We start from the raw sequence: 18,935 nt of genomic DNA, 5'->3' as shown, positions 1-18,935 counted from the left end.
CTTTCTTCTATGTACAAGTTTTGATTGTTAGCCACTGTTTCAATGAGCTCCTGGGCTTCTTCAGGTGTTTTCATCATATGTAGGGAGCCTCCTGTAGAATGATCCACGGACATTTGGCCTATATCTAGGAGTCTATTATAGAAGATATCCAGCTTGACCCAATGGGTGAACATCTCAACGGGACATTTCTTGAGCATTGACTTGTATCTCCCCCAAGCATCATAGAGAGACTCGCCCTCCTCTTGTTTGAAGGCCTGAATATCCTTCCATAGTTTACTCAACCTTCTTGGGGAGGGGGGGAATATCTGTTCAGGAACTTGTTGGCTACCTTACTCCAGGTGTTCAGGCTCTCCTTAGGTTGACCATCCAACCAGTCCTTGGCCTGATCCATTACAGGAAATGGGAAGAGTAGCAACCTGTAGACATCGGGATCCACTCCATTGGTCCGTACAGTGTCACAGATTTGCAAGAAGTCAGAGATGAATTTGGTGGGGTCTTCCTGGGGTTGTTCATGAAACTGATAGTTTTTCTTCACTAACGTGATCAATTTCGGGTTGAGCTCAAAATTATCTATTCCAATAGGAGGTATACTAATGCTCCTTCCATAGAAGTCGGGGAAGGGAGCTGTATATGACCCCAAGAATCTTCTAGGTTGAGCACCCTCATTCTGATCCATAGTGATTTTAGTGTTCCTATACAAACAAGAGACAAAGAAGAGTAGGAGTCTCCATGTCAAAGTCTAAAGAGCTCCTAGTGAGATATTCAAAAGAAATAAGAATTCAAAATTTTTTTTAATAAAAATTTGAAAATAATAAAATAAAAAAATAGAAAATAAAAAAGTAACTAGAAATTTCGAAAAATAAAAAAAAGGATTAGAAAGAAAGGGGTTTAAAAATTTTTGAAATTCAAAAAAAAAAAGAAAAAGTAAAGTTAAAGAAACACCAAACTAAAAAAATTGAATAAAACAAGATAAAGTAAACAATTAGCTAGGAAAGATTTGGAAATAGAGATGGAGTATTTAATTTAAAATTTTCTAAAATTAGAAAGAAAAGGTTTTAAAGATTTTGAAATTCAAATTTGAAAGAAAGAAAAACTAAAGAAAATACCAAACTTAAAAATTGAATTTAAAATTTGAATTTAAATGAAAAGTTAAATAACTAGAATCAAGAAAGATAAACAAGATATGATTTGAAAATTTTAAAAAGGAAAAGTCAATTAAAAAGCAAAAGAAAAGATTTGAAATTTTTGAAATTTAAAAAGAAAAAGGAAATATTAAAAGACACCAAAGTTAAAATTTGAAATTAAATAAGGATAAGATAACTTAAAACAAAATTTTTAAAATAAAGAGAAAGATAAATAAGATAAGTTCAAAAATTTACGGAAAATAAATAAACTTGTAATCAAAAATTAAAAAGAAAATCAAGACAAAATCAAGATAAAATTAAAAACAAGAGAAAGTCGAACAAAGATTTTGAAATAAAAAATTTAGAAAGAAAAAATCAAGAGAAAGAAACAAGATATGATAAGATTTGAAAATTAAAAATAAGAGATTTGATTTTGAAAGAATTTCAATATTAGAAGGAGAAAGTCAAATAAAGATTTTGAAATTTAAATTAGAAAGAAAGAGAAACTAAAGAAAAACTAAACTTAATATTAAAACAAGATAAGGTAAACAACCAATTAAAAAGATTTGAAATTAAAAATGAAGTTTCCAAAAAATAGAGAAGAAAAAATCAAAACAAGATTTTGAAATTTAAATTTGAAAAGAAGAGAAACTAACAAAATACTAAACTTTTAAATTTTGAATTTTAAAATAAAGATAAGATAACAAAATTTTAAAAATCAAGATAAGATAAAGATAAATGATATAAAGATAAACAAATAAATTAAATCAAACAAGAAGATAACTAACGGGACACAAAACTTAAAATATTAAAATTAAGATAGGGAAAAGATTTAAAAATTTTGAAAATTTCAAATGAAGGGTTTTTTTTTTAATTTTTGAAATTCAAAAAGAAAGAAAAAGATAACACCAAATTTAAAAATTTTTTAAATCCAATGACACTAATTTTGAAAAATATAAAGAAAAAAATACCAAAAGACACCAAACTTAAGAATTTTGAAATCAAACAAGAGCAAACACCTAAAAATTGCTAACACAAAGAAAGAAAACAAGAACAATTTTCGAAATTCAAGAAGAAAGAAAAATAATTAATCGAAACTACTAAGAAACACCCAACTTAAAACTTGACACAAGATTCGAACAAAAGAAAGAGTTGACTAAAGATGAAATTTTTGAAAAATATTTTAAATAATGTTCGAAAATTAACAAGCAAAGCAATTAAAAGAAAAACTAGTAAAAAGTTCCTGATCTAAGCAACAAGACAACCGATAGTTTGTCAATCTCGAACAATCTCCGGCAACGGCGCCAAAAACTTGGTATGTGAAATTGAACTCGCACAACTTCACCGGCAAGTGCACCAGGTCGTCAACTAATACCGCAGGTGAGTGAGGGTCGATCCCACGAGGATTGTTAGACTGAGCAAGCAATGGTTATCCTGCAGATCTTAGTCAGGCGAATAGAAAGATAGTGGTTGTTGTTGTAGGCGTACAAAACAAATTAATAAAGAAAGCAGTAAAGAATTAACGTAGAAACAATAATGAGAAATCAGTTAAGGCTTTGGAGATGCTTTATCTTTCCGGATTAATACTTCTTACTGACTACTTTAACAATGAATGATTCATTCTATGGCAAAGCCGTAAGTGATTAACTCCTGTCTTCTCAGCAAGTTAATCTCCTCTAATCCACATCAAATGCTATTGTCAGTAGTCATTCAATATGAATGAGGATGAAGCTCACGCAATCCACTCTCCATTGATCCTACTTAAAGTGCGACAGACAAGGTCAGATCTTTTGGATCGGAGAATGATGCTCAGTATTCTAGCCTTAGCGCCACAGAAACCTCATTACCCATAACTAACGAGATTATTTGTCACATATCTCAATTAGCCCAGATAAGTTATTGGTTCAGGTGATGTATTCTCAAGCTATAGGTCAATGCTATCCTGGTCAGGACTCCCAAGAACTCATGTAGAATAAGGGGTCATACTTTTGTTCCACTCCAGATTCATTAGATGAAGAACGACAATACATCATAGAATGGAATCAAACATATATTAAAATAGAGAAGTAATCGTATTAATCCATAGGACATGCAAAGCTCCTAACTTTAACCTAGGAGGTTTAGTTGCTCATAATTTATAGAGAAAATAGAGAAGATCTATCTAATGATTCGTAAATAGATCCTCCTCTCCCAGGAGGCGTGATACTCAGGAGGAAGGGAGTCCCTTATTTATAGTAAATATTAGACCTAAAATATGTTAATTTAAATTTAAATGTTACGAGAATAAGATAAAATAAACTAAGAAGTGCTAAAATCCACTTTGGGGCCCACTTGGTGAGTGTTTGGGCTGATGCCTGGCGTCCAACTTAGGTTCTGGGCATTCAACTTGGAGAGGGGCGTGAATTCACTGGCTTCTAGTCCCTGGCTGGAGTTGAACGCCAATTTTGGGCGTTCAACTTGGGAGGTCAGTCCTTCTTGGCGTTGAACTTCATATGTGGACGTTCAACACCAGTTTTGGGCAATGTTTCTCGATAAGAAGTATAAACTATTATATATTGTTGGAAATCTCTGAAAGTTAGCTTTCAAACGCCATTGAGATCGCATCAATTGGACCTTTGTAGCTCAAGATATGATCGTTGGAATGCATGGAGGTCAGGATTTTACGGCATCTGCTATGCTTTCTTCGTCTCTGATCCAAACTTTGCCAATTTTGCCCAAAAATCCCCTAAAATCATAGGAAAGACACAGAAACTCAAAGCAGCATCCAGAAGGTGAATTTCGCACTAAAACATACTAAAACTTAATAAAATATAAAAAAAGTATAACTAAATGTTAGGAAAATGCAATGAAAAAGTGTATAAGATATACACTTATCAGTCACCCGTCAAAAGATGGGAGCTTGATGCGTGAGCATCTTTCCTATCTTTTTCTAGTAAATTTGCATTCAAATTATTGAGTTTAATCAAGAATTAATTATCTCTTAGCCACTATGGATGCTACTTTGAGTCATGTGCAATTCTGTTTATTTTAGGTGGCATTCAGATGGATTTGATGGAGTTTCTGTAGAAAAAAAGAAGAAAAGGAATGATGTTGTCTACCCTGACCTCCCTGAACTCTAATATAAATAACTCGTGCTACAGAGGTCCAATTTACGTGATTTTAGTGGCGTTGGAAAGCTAACTTCCAGATCTTTCTAGCGATGTATAATGGTCTATATTTCTTCTCCAGAAAATCGGCAAGGGTGGCACCTAACTTGGGATTCTCCAAGTTAGGCACCAAGACAAACTTAATCCATCAAGTCAAGGTTGCATAGGTGGCGCCTAACTTGGGTTTTACCAAGTTAAGTGCCAGGACAAAGGAAAAACTTCTTTTGGTTACTGCCAAGGTGGTGCCTAATTTGAGGTTTCTCAAGTTAGGCGCCAGGTACAATAAGCACACACAATTTAGTTCGACCAGCATGAAGTTAGGCGCCACTCCCTTCCAAGTTAGGCGCCAGCTATAAGAATCAAAGTGGTCCCCATTCATTAATTGAAGATGCACGAAGATCATCTTTTAATTCTGATTAAACTTTATTTTATTTAAAAATACGAAAAGATATTATTTACTTTTAGAAAATATATTTTACATTAATTAGGGTTAGATATAAAAGGAAAAAGAATCAGCCCTTTGGGCTCTTCTCTCTTCTCATACCTCATTCCGCAATTTACAGTTTTTCAGAATGCTTGTTTTCTCTCTGAACCATGAGCAACTAAACCTTTACTGTTAAGGTTAGGAGCTCTGTCTATTGTATGGATTGATACTATTACTTTTCTATTTTAATTCACGTACTGGTTTCTATTTCAAGAATTGTTTTCGTTCTTTATCTTATGAATCTGGGTGGAACGGAAGTATGACCCTTGTTCTAATTGAGTTCTTGTAAAACTTGGAAAAGCTCTTTACTTGAACAACAGCTTGAAAACAATTTCTCCTAAACTTCTAATTATTTGGACTTAACGGGATACGTGACATATAATCCTCTTATATTTGGGTAATTAGGGTTTCTGTGGCATATAAACTAGAATTGAACTTAACCCTCTGATTGGAATCAAGTGACCAGGGAATTGGCAGTTGATGAAGGTTAGAGGAGACTAAAAAGGTCTAAGGAATTAGGGTTTAGTCACATATAGTTTGCCAAGAATTGAATCTTGCATGATTAAAATAGTTGGTAAAAAATTCAATCCGGAAGATAGATATCTTTGAAACCTTAACTGTTTTCTCCATATATATTTCACCTCAATTTACTGCTTACTTTTTGATATTCTGCATTTACTGTTAATGCTTTTGAACTCTCAAAACACCATTTTCTATTTCTCTAAATAAGCCAATCACTCAATCATTATTGCTTGATCCATCAATCCTCGTGGAATCGACCCTCATTCACTTGAGGTACTACTTGGTACGACCTGGTGCACTTGCCAGTTAATTTGTGGTTATAAAATTCACACCAAGTTTTTGGTACCGTTGCCAGGGATTGACTGTGATTGACAACTATTAGTTGTTTGATTGCTTAGATTAGGCATTTTAGTTATAAAATTCACACCAGGAATTCTCTACACTCTGACGTAGAGAATCCCACTTTTCTTATTTTTTATCTATTTATGAGCAGGAATAAAGACAAGGAACCTCTTATAGATTTTGATCCTGAACCTGAAAGGACTTTGAGGCGGCGCTTGCAACAAGCTAGACTTTACAAGGCTAGTGAAAATCTGAGTGAATCTTTTGAAAGGGAAGTTGTAGAGTCCACCATGGATCATAATCGTGCTATCAATGCCAATGTGGCAAATCTGAATGAGAATGAACAACCTAGAAGAGTGCTTGGCTCATACACTGCCCCCAATGTAGATCTTCATGGGAAAAGTATTGTGGTGCCTCCTATAGCTGCAAACAACTTTGAACTGAAGTCTCAGCTAGTCACCCTTGTGCAACAAAATTGTCAATATCATGGACTTCCTCAGGAAGACCCAAATCAATTTATTTCTAATTTCCTACAGATTTGTGATACTGTGAAGATGAATGGAGTGAATCTTGAGGTTTACAAACTCATGCTCTTCCCATTTCCTATGAAGGATAGAGCAAAGTTGTGGCTAGACTCTCAACCCAAGGAGAGCCTGGACACTTGGGAAAAGGTGGTCAATGGATTTCTGACTAAATTTTTCCCACCACAAAAGCTGACTAAGCTAAGGGTGGAGGTTCAGACCTTCAGACAGAAGGATGGTGAGACCCTCTGTAAGCCTGGGAGAGATATAAGCTGCTGACCAGGCAATACCCTCCGGACATGTTTTCTAAATGGACTCAGCTGGATATCTTTTATGAGGGCTTAAGTAAAATGTCCAAAATGTGTTTAGATAATTCTGCAGGTGGTTGATTGCACATGAAGAAGACACCAGAGGATACTACTGAGCTTATTAAGTTGGTTGCTAACAATCAATATCTCTACTCATCTAACAGGAATCCTGTGAACTTTGGGACCCCTCAGAAGAAAGGCATTTTGGAAGTAGAGGCTTTTGATGCTCTTCTCGCTCAGAACAAAATTTTGTCTCAGCAGATGAATTTGATTACTCAACAATTGAGTGAGATGCAGGTTTCAGTTGTTAATACTCAGAATGCACCTCAAGAGGCTCCTTATGACATGATTTGTAGCTCTATGCAAGGTGAGAATTATGATTATGCTCAATCTTCTTGTGAACAAGTCAACTACATGGGGAATACTCCTAGAAACCCCAATAATGATCCATATGCTAAAACTTATAATCAGGGGTGGAGAAATCACCCAAATTTCAGGTGGAGAGAGCAACCTTAGAGACCACAGAATTTTAACAATAATTCTCAGGGCGGTTTTCAATAAATAATCATAATAACTGCCAGTTTTCAGTCTCATCAACAACAACCACCTCAGCAGGCAAATTCTCAGCCCCTGAAGGACACTGATTTGGAAGCACTACTAGCTAGTTTTATGCAGGAGACTAGAGCTTCACTCAGAAACTTGGAGGTGCAAGTAGGCCAGTTGAGCAAGCAAATACCTGAGAGGCCTCCCAGTACATTTTCTGGTGATACAGTGGTGAACCCAAGAGCAAACTGCAAGGCCATTCAATTGAGAAATGGTAAAGTAGCTGGTTATGAGACTAAGGTCAATGAGGAGCTAGTTGAAAAAGAAGTTCCAGAGGAGAAGAAATAAGAGGTGGAGCACATCCTTCCTAGGCATGCAGATAACCCATTCACAATCTCTCTTGACACTCATCCTACATTGCCAAAGGCTCCTGAGTACAAGCCTAAAATGCCATATTCTCAGAGACTTCAGAAGGCTTCCAAAGACAAGCAATTTTCTAGATTTTTAGAAGTCTTTAAGAAGCTTTAAATCAATATTCCCTTTGCTGAGGCTCTTGAGAAAATACCTCTCTATGCTAAATCCATGAAAGAACTGTTGACTAACAAGAGGAATTGGAAGGAAAAAGAGACAGTGGTGTTAACTAAGGAATGCAGTGCTATTATTCAACATAACCATCCTGAGAAGATGCCTGAATCAGGAAGCTTTGTAATTTCTTGCATAATTGGAGATGTCACTATTCAGAGAGATTTGTGTGACCTTGGAGCTAGCATCAACCTCATGCCACTTTCAGTGATGATTTTGTCATATTGGATATGGAAGAGGATCAAAAGTCCTCTATTATTCTTGGAAGACCCTTTTTAGCTACAGATAGAGCTTTGATTGATGTGCAAAAGGGTGAATTAACCCTGAGGGTCAATGAAGAACAAGTGGTCCTTAATGTGTTTGAAGCTATTAAACATCCTAATGATTCTGAAGGGTGTATGAAAGTTGATGTTGTTGAACCACTTGTTCAAGAGGTACTAGAAGCTGAAAAACTTGATGATATTCTGGATCCTCTCTCTGAGTATGAATTACCTGAGATTGATGATTCACCACCTCAGAAGGACATGGTGAGCATGCCTAAGGTGGAGGAAGAAGTCCCCAAGCTTGAGCTAAATCCCTTTCCTTGTTCTTTGAAATACGTGTTCCTAGGTAAAAATGATTTATATCCAGTGATTATTAGCTCTTCCTTAAGGCCTGAAGAGGAAGAGGCATTGATTATAGTGCTCAAGAGTCATAAAACAACTCTTGGGTGGACCATTGGTGATTTAAAAGGGATTAGTCTAACCAAATATATGCACAAGATCCTTCTTGAATATGATGCTAAACCGGTTGTGCAACCACAAAGAAGACTAAATCCAACTATGAAAGAAGTGGTCCAAAAAGAGGTAATGAAACTATGGAAAGCCGGCATTATATACCCAATTTCTGACAGCCCTTGGGTGAGTCCTGTGCATGTAGTTCCCAAGAAAGGAGGGATGGCATTGATCAAGAATGAAAAGAATGAGCTAATTCCTACAAGGACCATCACATAATGGAGAATGTGCATAGACTACAGGAGGCTCAACACTGCTACAAGGAAGGATCACTTCCCCCTGCCTTTCATTGATTAGATGTTTGAAAGGTTAGGTGGTCATGCTTTTTATTGTTTTCTAGATAGATATTCTGGATATAACTAAATTTTAGTGGACCCTCAAGAACAAGACAAGACGGTATTCACATGTCCTTTTGGAGTATTTACTTACAGGAGAATGCCATTTGGACTCTGTAATGCCCCAGCAAATTTTCAGAGCTGTATGCTTTCAATTTTTTTTATATGGTTGAAAATTTTATTGAGGTATTTATGGATGACTTTTTTGTTTTTAGTAATTCTTTTGAATCCTATCTTAAGCATTTATCCTTGGTATTGAAACGGTGTAAAGAATCAAAGCTTGTTTTAAATTGGGAGAAATGTCACTTTATGGTCACAGAAGGTATTGTTCTTGGACACCGGATTTCAAGCAAGGGGATTGGTGTGCAGAAATCGTGACGGTTCATTCCTTGGTAACGGCGCTAAAAACTTAATACGCACGTTCATAATCTTAGTTCTTTGTCACAACTTCGCACAACTAACCAGCAAGTGCACTGGGTCGTCCAAGTAATAAACCTTACGTGAGTAAGGGTCGATCCCACGGAGATTGTCGGCTTGAAGCAAGCTATGGTTATCTTGCAAATCTCAGTCAGGCAGATTCATATGGTTATGGATATTTGATAATTAAAATATAATTAAAATATAAATAAAACATAATTTAAAGATAGAGATAGTTATGTAATTCATTGGTGAGAGTTTTAGATAAGCGTATGAAGATGCTTGTTCCTCCTGAACCTCTGCTTTCCTATTGTCTTCATCCAATCATTCATACTCCTTTCTATGGCAAGCTGTATGTTAGGCGTCACCGTTGTCAATGGCTACATCCTGTCCTCTCAGTGAAAATGGTCCAATGCGCTATCACTGCATGGCTAATCATCTGTCGGTTCTCGATCATACTGGAATAGGATCCATTGATCCTCTTGCATTTGTCACTACGCCCAGCACTGGCGAGTTTGAAGCTCGTCACAGCCATCCCTTCCCAGATCCTACTCGGAATATCACAGACAAGGTTTAGACTTTCCGGATCTCAAGAATGGCTGTCCATGGATTCTAACTTATACCACGAAGAGTCTGAATAAGGAATCCCAGAGATATTCATTCAATCTAAGGTAGAACGGAAGTGGTTGTCAGGCACGCGTTCATAGGTTGGGAATGATGATGACTGTCACGATCATCACATTCATATTGAAGTGCGAATGAATATCTTAGAATCGGAATAAGCTTGAATTGAATAGAAAAATGATAGTACTTTGTATTAATTCATGAGGAACAGCAGAGTTCCACACCTTAATCTATGTTGTGTAGAAACTCTACCGTTGAAAATACATAAGAGCAAGGTCCAGGCATGGCCGGGTGGCCAGCCCCCATAAAGGTCTAAGATAGCATAAAACTGATCAAAGATGTCTAATACAATAGTAAAAGGTCCTATTTATATCAGACTAGTTACTAGGGTTTATAGAAATGAGTAAATGATGCAGAAATCCACTTCTGGGGCCCACTTGGTGTGTGCTTGGGCTGAGCATTGAGCTTTACACGTGGAGAGGTCTTTCTTGGAGTTGAATGCCAGTTTATAAACTGTTTCTGTCGTTTAACTCCACTTTGCAACCTGTTTCTGGCGTTTAACTCCAGAATGCAACATGGAACTGGCGTTGAACTCCAGTTTGCGTCATCTAAAATAGAGAAAAGTATGCACTATTATATATTGCTGGAAAGCCCTGGATGTCTACTTTCCAACGCAATTGAGAGTGTGCCATTTGGAGTTCTGTAGCTCCAGACAATCCACTTTAAGTGCAGGGAGGTCAGAATCCAACAGCATCTGCAGTCCTTCTTCAACCTCTGAATCTGATTTTTGCTCAAGTCCCTCAATTTCAGCCAGAAAATACCTGAAATCACAGAAAAACACACAAACTCGTAGTAAAGTCCAGAAATGTGATTTTTATTTAAAAACTAATAAAAATATACTAAAAACTAACTAAATTATACTGAAAACTATGTAAAAATAATGCCAAAAAGCGTATAAATTATCTACTCATCACAACACCAAACTTAAATTATTGCTTGTCCCCAAGCAACTGAAAATCAAATAGGATAAAAAGAAGATAATATACTATAAATTCCAAAATATCAATGAAACTTAGCTCCAATCAGATGAGCGGGACTAGTAGCTTTTTGCCTCTTGAATAGTTTTGGCATCTCACTTTATCCATTGAAGTTTAGAATGATTGGCATTTATAGGAACTTAGAATTTAGATAGTGTTATTGATTCTCCTAGTTCAGTATGTTGTTTCCTGAACACAGCTACTTTATGAGTCTTGGCCGTGGCCCCAAGCACTTTGTTTTCCAGTATTACCACCGGATACATAAATGCCACAGACACAAAATTGGGTGAACCTTTTCAGATTGTGACTCAGCTTTGCTAAAGTCCCCAATTAGAGGTGTCCAGGGTTCTTAAGCACACTCTTCTTTTTGCTTTGGACCTTGACTTTAACCTCTCAGTCTCAAGTTTTCACTTGACACCTTCACGCCACAAGCACATGGTTAGGGACAGCTTGGTTTAGCCGCTTAGGCCAGGATTTTATTCCTTTAGACCCTCCTATCCACTGATGCTCAAAGCCTTGGATCCTTTTTATTACCCTTGCCTTTTGGTTTTAAGGGCTATTGGCTTTTTGCTCTTGCCTTTTGGTTTAAAGAGCTTTTGGCTTTTTCTGCTTGCTTTTTCTTTTTCTTTGTCTCTTTTTTTTCGCCATTTTTTTCGCAAGCTTTTGTATTCACTGCTTTTTCTTGCTTCAAGAATCAATTTTATGATTTTTCAGATTATCAAATAACATGTCTCCTTTTCATCATTCTTTCAAGAGCCAACATATTTAACATTCATAAACAACAAATTCAAAAGACACATGCACTGTTCAAGCATACATTCAGAAAACAAAAAGTATTGTCACCACATCAAAATAATTAAACTAGTTTCAAGGATGAATACGAAACCATGTACTTCTCGTTCTTTTTTAATTAAAACGTTTTTCTTTTAAGATAGGTGATGGATTCATAGGACATTCATAAGTTTAAGGCATAGACACTTAAATACTAATGATCATGTAATAAAGACATGATGAGCGGATAATTTATACGCTTTTTGGCATTGTTTTTACATAGTTTTTAGTATGATTTAGTTAATTTTCGTTATATTTTTATTAGTTTTTCAATAAAAATCACATTTCTGGAATTTACTATGAGTTTGTGTGTTTTTCTGTAATTTCAGGTATTTTCTGGTTGAAATTGAGGGAGTTGAGAAAAAATCTGATTCAGGCTGAAAAAGGACTGCTGATGCTGTTGGATTCTGACCTCCCTGCACTCGGAATGGATTTTCTGGAGCTACAGGAATCCAATTGGCGCACTCTCAATTGCGCTGGAAAGTAGACATCCAGGGATTTCCAGCAATATTTAATAGTCCATACTTTGCTCAAGGATAGATGACGTAAACTGGCGTTCAATGCCAGTTCCATGTTGCAGTCTCGCGTCAAACGCCAGAAACAGGTTACAAATTGGAGTTGAACGCCAGAAACAGGTTACAACCTGGCGTTTAACTCCAGAAACAGCCCAGGCACGTGAGAAGCTTAAGTCTCAGCCACAGCACACACCAAGTGGGCCCCAGAAGTAGATTTCTGCACTATCTATCATAGTTTACTCATTTCCTGTAAACCTAGGTTACTAGTTTAGTATTTAAACAACTTTTAGAGATTTATTTTGTACCTCATGACATTTTAGATCTGAACTTTGTACTCTTTGACGGCATGAGTCTCTAAACAACATTGTTGGGGGTGAGGAGCTCTGTTGTGTTTCAATGAATTAATGCAACTATTTCTGTTTTCTATTCAAACACGCTTGTTTCTATCTAAGATGTTCATTCGCACTTAATATGATGGATGTGATGATTCGTGACAGTCATCACCATTCTCAACCTATGAACGCGTGCCTGACAACCACCTCCGTTCTCCCTTCGATTGAATGAATATCTCTTAGATTCCTCAATCAGAATCTTCGTGGTATAAGCTAGAATCCATTGGCAGCATTCTTGAGAATCCGGAAAGTCTAAACCTTGTCTGTGGTATTCCGAGTAGGATTCAAGGATTAAATGACTGTGACGAGCTTCAAACTCGTGAGTGTTGGGCGTAGTGACAGACGCAAAAGGATCAATGGATCCTATTCTGACATGATCGAGAACCGACAAATGATTAGCCGTGCGGTGACAGCGCACCTAGACCTTTTTCACTGAGAGGACGGATGGTAGCCATTGACAACGGTGATCAACCAACACACAACTTGCCATAGGAGGAACCTTGCGTGCATGAAGAAGAAGACAGGGAGAAAGCAGAGATTCAGAAGACAAAGCATCTCTAAAACTCCAACATATTCTCCATTACTGCAGAACAAGTATTTATTTCATGCTCTTTTATTCTTCACAATTCAAACTGATAACTATAATTGATATCCTGACTAAGAGTTACAAGATAACCATAGATTGCTTCAAGCCAACAATCTCCGTGGGATTCGACCCTTACTCACGTAAGGTATTACTTGGACGACCCAGTGCACTTGCTGGTTAGTGGTACGAGTTGTGAAAAGTGTGATTTACAATTCGTGCACCAAGTTTTTGGCGCCGTTGCCGGGGATTGTTCGAGTTTGAACAACTGATGGTTCATCCTGTTGCTTAGATTAGGAAGATTTTGTCTTTTGGGTCAGAGTCTTTTACTTTCTTTTCAAAAAAAAAAAATTCTTTCAAAAAAATTTTTATTTTTCTTCATTAATCTGTGATTTATCCTTGAGTCTTTTATTATTGTTTTTGTTAAAATTTTAGAATCCTTATTTTCTTTTTCAAAAGTTTTTCGAAATTTTATTTTTTTTACTAATAATTGAGTTTTTCTGTTTGAGTTTAGTTTTATATTTTAAGTTTGGTGTCAATTGCATATTTTATATTTTCTTTTAAATTTTCGAATTTGTGTTCTTTGTTTTTCCTGGATCTTCAAGTTGTTCTTGTTTATTTTTCTTGTTTGATCTTTAGTTTTTCTTGTTCTGTTTCTTTTCTTGTTTTTCTTGTGCTTTTTCAAAATATTAGTTTTCGAAAAATTTTATTCTTAGTTATTAAAAAAATACTTCTTTAAAACAAGTGTTACATTTACAGCTCAATTGGCTAGAGCGTTGGTTTATGTTCTTGGTAATTGGGTATCTTCTTTTTAAAATCTTTTTTTTTTCAAAAATAATTTTTCTTTGATTAAATCTTGTGCCAAACTTTAAGTTTGGTGTTTTCTTGTTAATCTTTCTATAATTTTCAAAAATTTTATTGAGGGTTTCTAAAAATTTTAAGTTTGGTGTTCTTTCTTCATGTTCTTGTTGTTCTTGTGAGTCTTCAAAGTGTTCTTGAGTCTTCCTTGTGTTTTGATCTTAAAAATTTTAAGTTTGGTGTTCCTTGATGTTTTTCCTCCAAAATTTTCGAAAACAAGGAGCATTAGATCTAAAAATTTTAAGTTGTGTGTCTTTTGTGTGTTTTTCTTTTTCATCATAAAATTCAAAAATAAAAAAAAATATCTTCTCTAACTATTTTTGAGCAAATATTTCGAAATTTTTTCAAAAAAAATCAGATTTTTATTTTAAAATTTCTATTTTATCTTATCTTAGTTTTAAAAATTTCAAAATTCAAATTTCTTTCAAAAAAAATCATATCTTTTTCAAAATTTTATCTTATCTTATTTCAAATTTCAAATTTCAATTTTCAAAATTTCAAAATTCAAATTTCAAAAATTTAAATTCAAAATCTAATTTTCAAATTTAAAAATCAAATCTTTTCAAAATTTAAATCTTTTTCAAATCCTTATCTTATATTGTTGACTTTTTCGAAAATTCAAAATTCAATTTTCAAATTCCAACTTTCAAATTTCAATTTCAAAGTTCAATTTTCAAAATTTCAAATTTCAAATTTCAAATTTCAAATTTCAAAATTTAATTTTCAAATTTAAAATTTAAATTTTAAAACTTTTTAATTTAAATTCCTGATCTTCTCTTACCTAGCTTATCTTATCTTTTCTAATCTCAAATCTGAAAATCAAATCTTTTTCATATCTTTTCTTTTTTTATTTTATTTTATTTTCTTACAAGTATCTTTAAATTTAAGACATATCTTTTTCAAAACTTTCTAACCATTTTCTCTCTCTTCATTTATTCGAAAATCCTCACACACATCTTTTTCAAATCTTTTTAATTAATTAATTTAGTTTTCAATTTTTTTTATTTTATTTATTTCTTTTTTTTCTAATTTTCGAAAATATAGTCAATTTTTCATTTATTTTATTTTATTTTATTTTAATTTCGGTTTTCAAAAAAAAATATATATTTGCAATCCGCATCATCTCCCTTTCTCCATCATGGACATAAGTGAAAATGAACAGTCCTGAAAGACTCTGGGATCATATGCTAACCCCACTACTGCTTCATATAGGAGTAGTATCTGTATACCCTCCATCGGAGTCAGTAGCTTTGAGTTGAATCCTCAGCTCATTATCATGGTGCATCAAAGTTGCCAGTATTCCGGTCTTCCACAGGAAGAACCTACAGAGTTTCTGGCACAGTTTTTACAAATTGCTGACACAGTACATGATGAGGAAGTAGATCAGGATGTCTACAGATTATTACTGTTTCCATTTACTGTAAAAGACCAAGCTAAGAGGTGGTTAAATAACCAACTTAAGGCTAGCATAAGGACATGGAAACAGCTATCAGAAAAATTCCTGAATCAATACTTCCCTCCAAAACGGATGACACAGCTAAGGCTGGACATCCAAGGCTTTAAACAAGGAGATAATGAATATCTTTATGATGCCTGGGAGAGATACAGAGAGATGCTAAGAAAATGTCCCTTTAAAATGTTTTCAGAATGGGTGCAGTTAGACATCTTCTATTATGGGCTTACAGAGAAAGCTCAGATTTCTCTAGACCACTCAACTGGTAGATCTATACACATGAGAAAGACAATTGAAGAGGCTCAAGAGCTTATTGATACAGTTGCCAGAAATCAGCATCTGTACCTAAGCAGTGAATCTTCCATGAAAGAAGATGCTAAAATAGTAACTGCTGAACTCAGTCCTGCAAAACAAACTACTGAATTCAATCAGTAATTAGACTTTCTAACAAAACAGCTGGCCAAATTCAAGGAGATACTACAAGACACAAGAATGGCTAATCTGAATATGGAAGTACAGTTGAAGCAAACAGAACAGCGGTTATCAAAACAAATAACAGAAGAGTGCCAAGCAGTTCAATTAAGAAGTGGGAAAATATTAAATACCTCACTTCAAGGCAATAGGAAGCCAAGAAATGAACAACCGGCTATCCAAAATCCCTCTTAGGACAGTAAGAGCTCGGAGAGGAATAACTCTGGCGTTCAAATGCCAGAAAAAGGCAAGGAGTTGGCGTCAAACGCCCAATGGAAGCTCAGTTCTGGCGTTCAAATGCCAGGAACAAGTAAGGAGTTGGCATCCAACGCCACTCCAGCTTCCAACCCTGGCTTTCAAATGCCAGTGAGGGATCAGACACCTGCAAGTGCTGATAATAAATCCCTCAAGAAGGCTTCTCAACCTGCCTCTGTAGGAAATAAACCTGCAGCAACTAAGGTTGAGGAATACAAAGCCAAGATGCCTTATCCTTAAAAATTCCGCAAAGAGGAGCAGGATAAGCAATTTGCCCGCTTTGCAGACTATCTCAGGACTCTTGAAATAAAGATTCTATTTGCAGAGGCACTTGAGCAAATACCCTCTTATGCCAAGTTCATGAAAGATATCTTGAGTCATAAGAAGAATTGGAGAGAAACTGAAAGAGTTCTCCTCACTGAAGAATACAGTGCAGTCATTCTGAAAAGCTTCCCAGAAAAGCTTAAAGATCCCGGGAGCTTTATGATACCATGCATATTAGAGGGTAACTGCACCAAGATAGCTCTATGTGATCTTGGGGCAAGCATCAACCTAATCCCTACATCCACTATCAGAAAGCTTGGCTTGACTGAAGAGGTCAAACCAACCCGGATCTGTCTTCAACTTGCTGATGGCTCCATTAAATATCCATCAGGCATAATTGAGGACATGATTGTCAAGGTTGGGCCATTTGCCTTCCCTACTGACTTTGTAGTGCTGGAAATGGAGGAGCACAAGAGTGCAACTCTCATTCTAGGAAGACCATTCCTAGCAACTAGACGAACCCTCATTGACGTCCAAAAAGGGGAGATAACCCTGAGAGTCAATGGGGATGAGTTTATGTTGAATGTTGTCAAAGCTATGCAACATCCAGACACATCAGACGACTGCCTGGGCGTTGATATTATTGACTCCCTGGTGGAAGAGGTCAATATGACTGAGAGTCTCAAATCAGAGCTAGAGGACATTTTTAAAGATGTTCAGCCTGATCTGGAGGAACCAGAGGAAATAAAAGAACCTCTGAAAACTCCTCAGGAAGAGGAGAAACCTTCTAAACCCGAGCTCAAACCACTACCACCATCCCTGAAATATGCATTTCTGGGAGAAGGTGACACTTTTCCTGTAATCATAAGCTCTGCTTTAGGGCCACAGGAAGAGAAAGCACTAATTCAGGTGCTAAGGACACACAGGACAGCTCTTGGGTGGTCCATAAGTGATCTTAAGGGCATTAGCCCAGCCAGATGCATGCACAAGATCCTATTGGAGGATGATGCTAAGCCAGTGGTTCAACCACAGAGGCGGCTAAATCCCGCCATGAAGGAGGTGGTGCAGAAAGAGGTCACTAAGTTACTAGAGGCTGGGATTATCTATCCTATTTCTGATAGCCCCTGGGTGAGCCCTGTCCATGTTGTCCCTAAGAAGGGAGGAATGACAGTAGTTCATAATGAAAAGAATGAACTGGTTCCTACAAGAACAGTTACAAGGTGGCGTACATGTATTGACTACAGAAGGCTCAATACAGCCACCAGGAAGGATCATTTTCCTTTACCATTCATAGACCAAATGCTAGAGAGACTAGCCGTTCATGAATATTACTGCTTTTTGGATGGCTATTCAGGTTACAACCAAATTGCAGTAGATCCTCAGGACCAAGAGAAAACAGCATTCACATGTCCTTCTGGAGTGTTTGCCTACAGAAGGATACCTTTTGGTCTGTGTAATGCACCTGCAACCTTTCAGAGGTGCATGCTCTCTATCTTCTCTAATATGGTAGAGAAGTTTCTGGAAGTCTTCATGGATGACTTTTCAGTATTTGGAGACTCATTCAGCTCCTGCCCTAACCATTTAGCACTTGTTCTGAAAAGATGCCAAGAGACCAACCTAGTTTTAAACTGGGAAAAATGTCACTTTATGGTGACTGAAGAGATTGTCCTTGGGCATAAAATTTCAAACAAGGGAATAGAGGTGGATCGAGCTAAAGTTGAAGTAATTGAAAAATTACCACCACCTGCCAATGTTAAGGCAATCAGAAGCTTTCTGGGGCATGCAGGATTCTATAGGAGGTTTATAAAGGATTTTTCAAAAATTGCAAAACTTCTGAGCAATCTGAAAGCTAAGCTGGTCACAGCACCTGTCATTTCTGCACCAGACTGGACATTACCATTCGAACTAATGTGTGATGCCAGTGACCATGCTATTGGTGCAATATTGGGACAGAGGCATAATAAGCTTCTGCACGTCATTCACTATGCTAGCCGTATTTTGAATGACACACAGAAGAATTACACAACCACAGAAAAAGAGCTGCTTGCAGTGGTTTATGCCATTGACAAGTTTAGATCATACTTAGTAGAATCAAAAGTGATTGTGTACACTAACCATGCTGCTCTTAAATATCTACTAACAAAGCAGGATTCAAAGCCCAGGTTCATAAGATGGGTGTTGCTTCTGCAAGAGTTTGATATAGAAATAAGAGACAGAAAAGGGATAGAGAATCAAGTAGCTGATCACCTATCCCGGATAGAACCAGTAGCAGGAGCATCCCTCCCTCCTACTGAGATATCTGAAACCTTTCCGGATGAGCAATTATTTGCTATTCAGGAAGTTTTGTGGTTTGCAGACATTGTAAACTATAAGACACAAGGTTCTCCTTCTGTAACCATAGAGAGGAAGCATGAAAAGCTTCTTTCACTGCAGAGTCAACCAAAGCCCCCACAGTCAAACCCGAAGTTTGGTGTTGGGGGCCACAACCAAACTCTAAGTTTGGTGTTGAACCCCCACATTCAAACTCTAAGTTTGGTGTTGGGAGGTCCCAACAT

This window comes from Arachis hypogaea, chromosome 16 (genome assembly GCF_003086295.3).
Source record: "Arachis hypogaea cultivar Tifrunner chromosome 16, arahy.Tifrunner.gnm2.J5K5, whole genome shotgun sequence".
Taxonomy (NCBI): Eukaryota; Viridiplantae; Streptophyta; class Magnoliopsida; order Fabales; family Fabaceae; genus Arachis; species Arachis hypogaea.
This window is presented reverse-complemented; position numbering follows the sequence as displayed.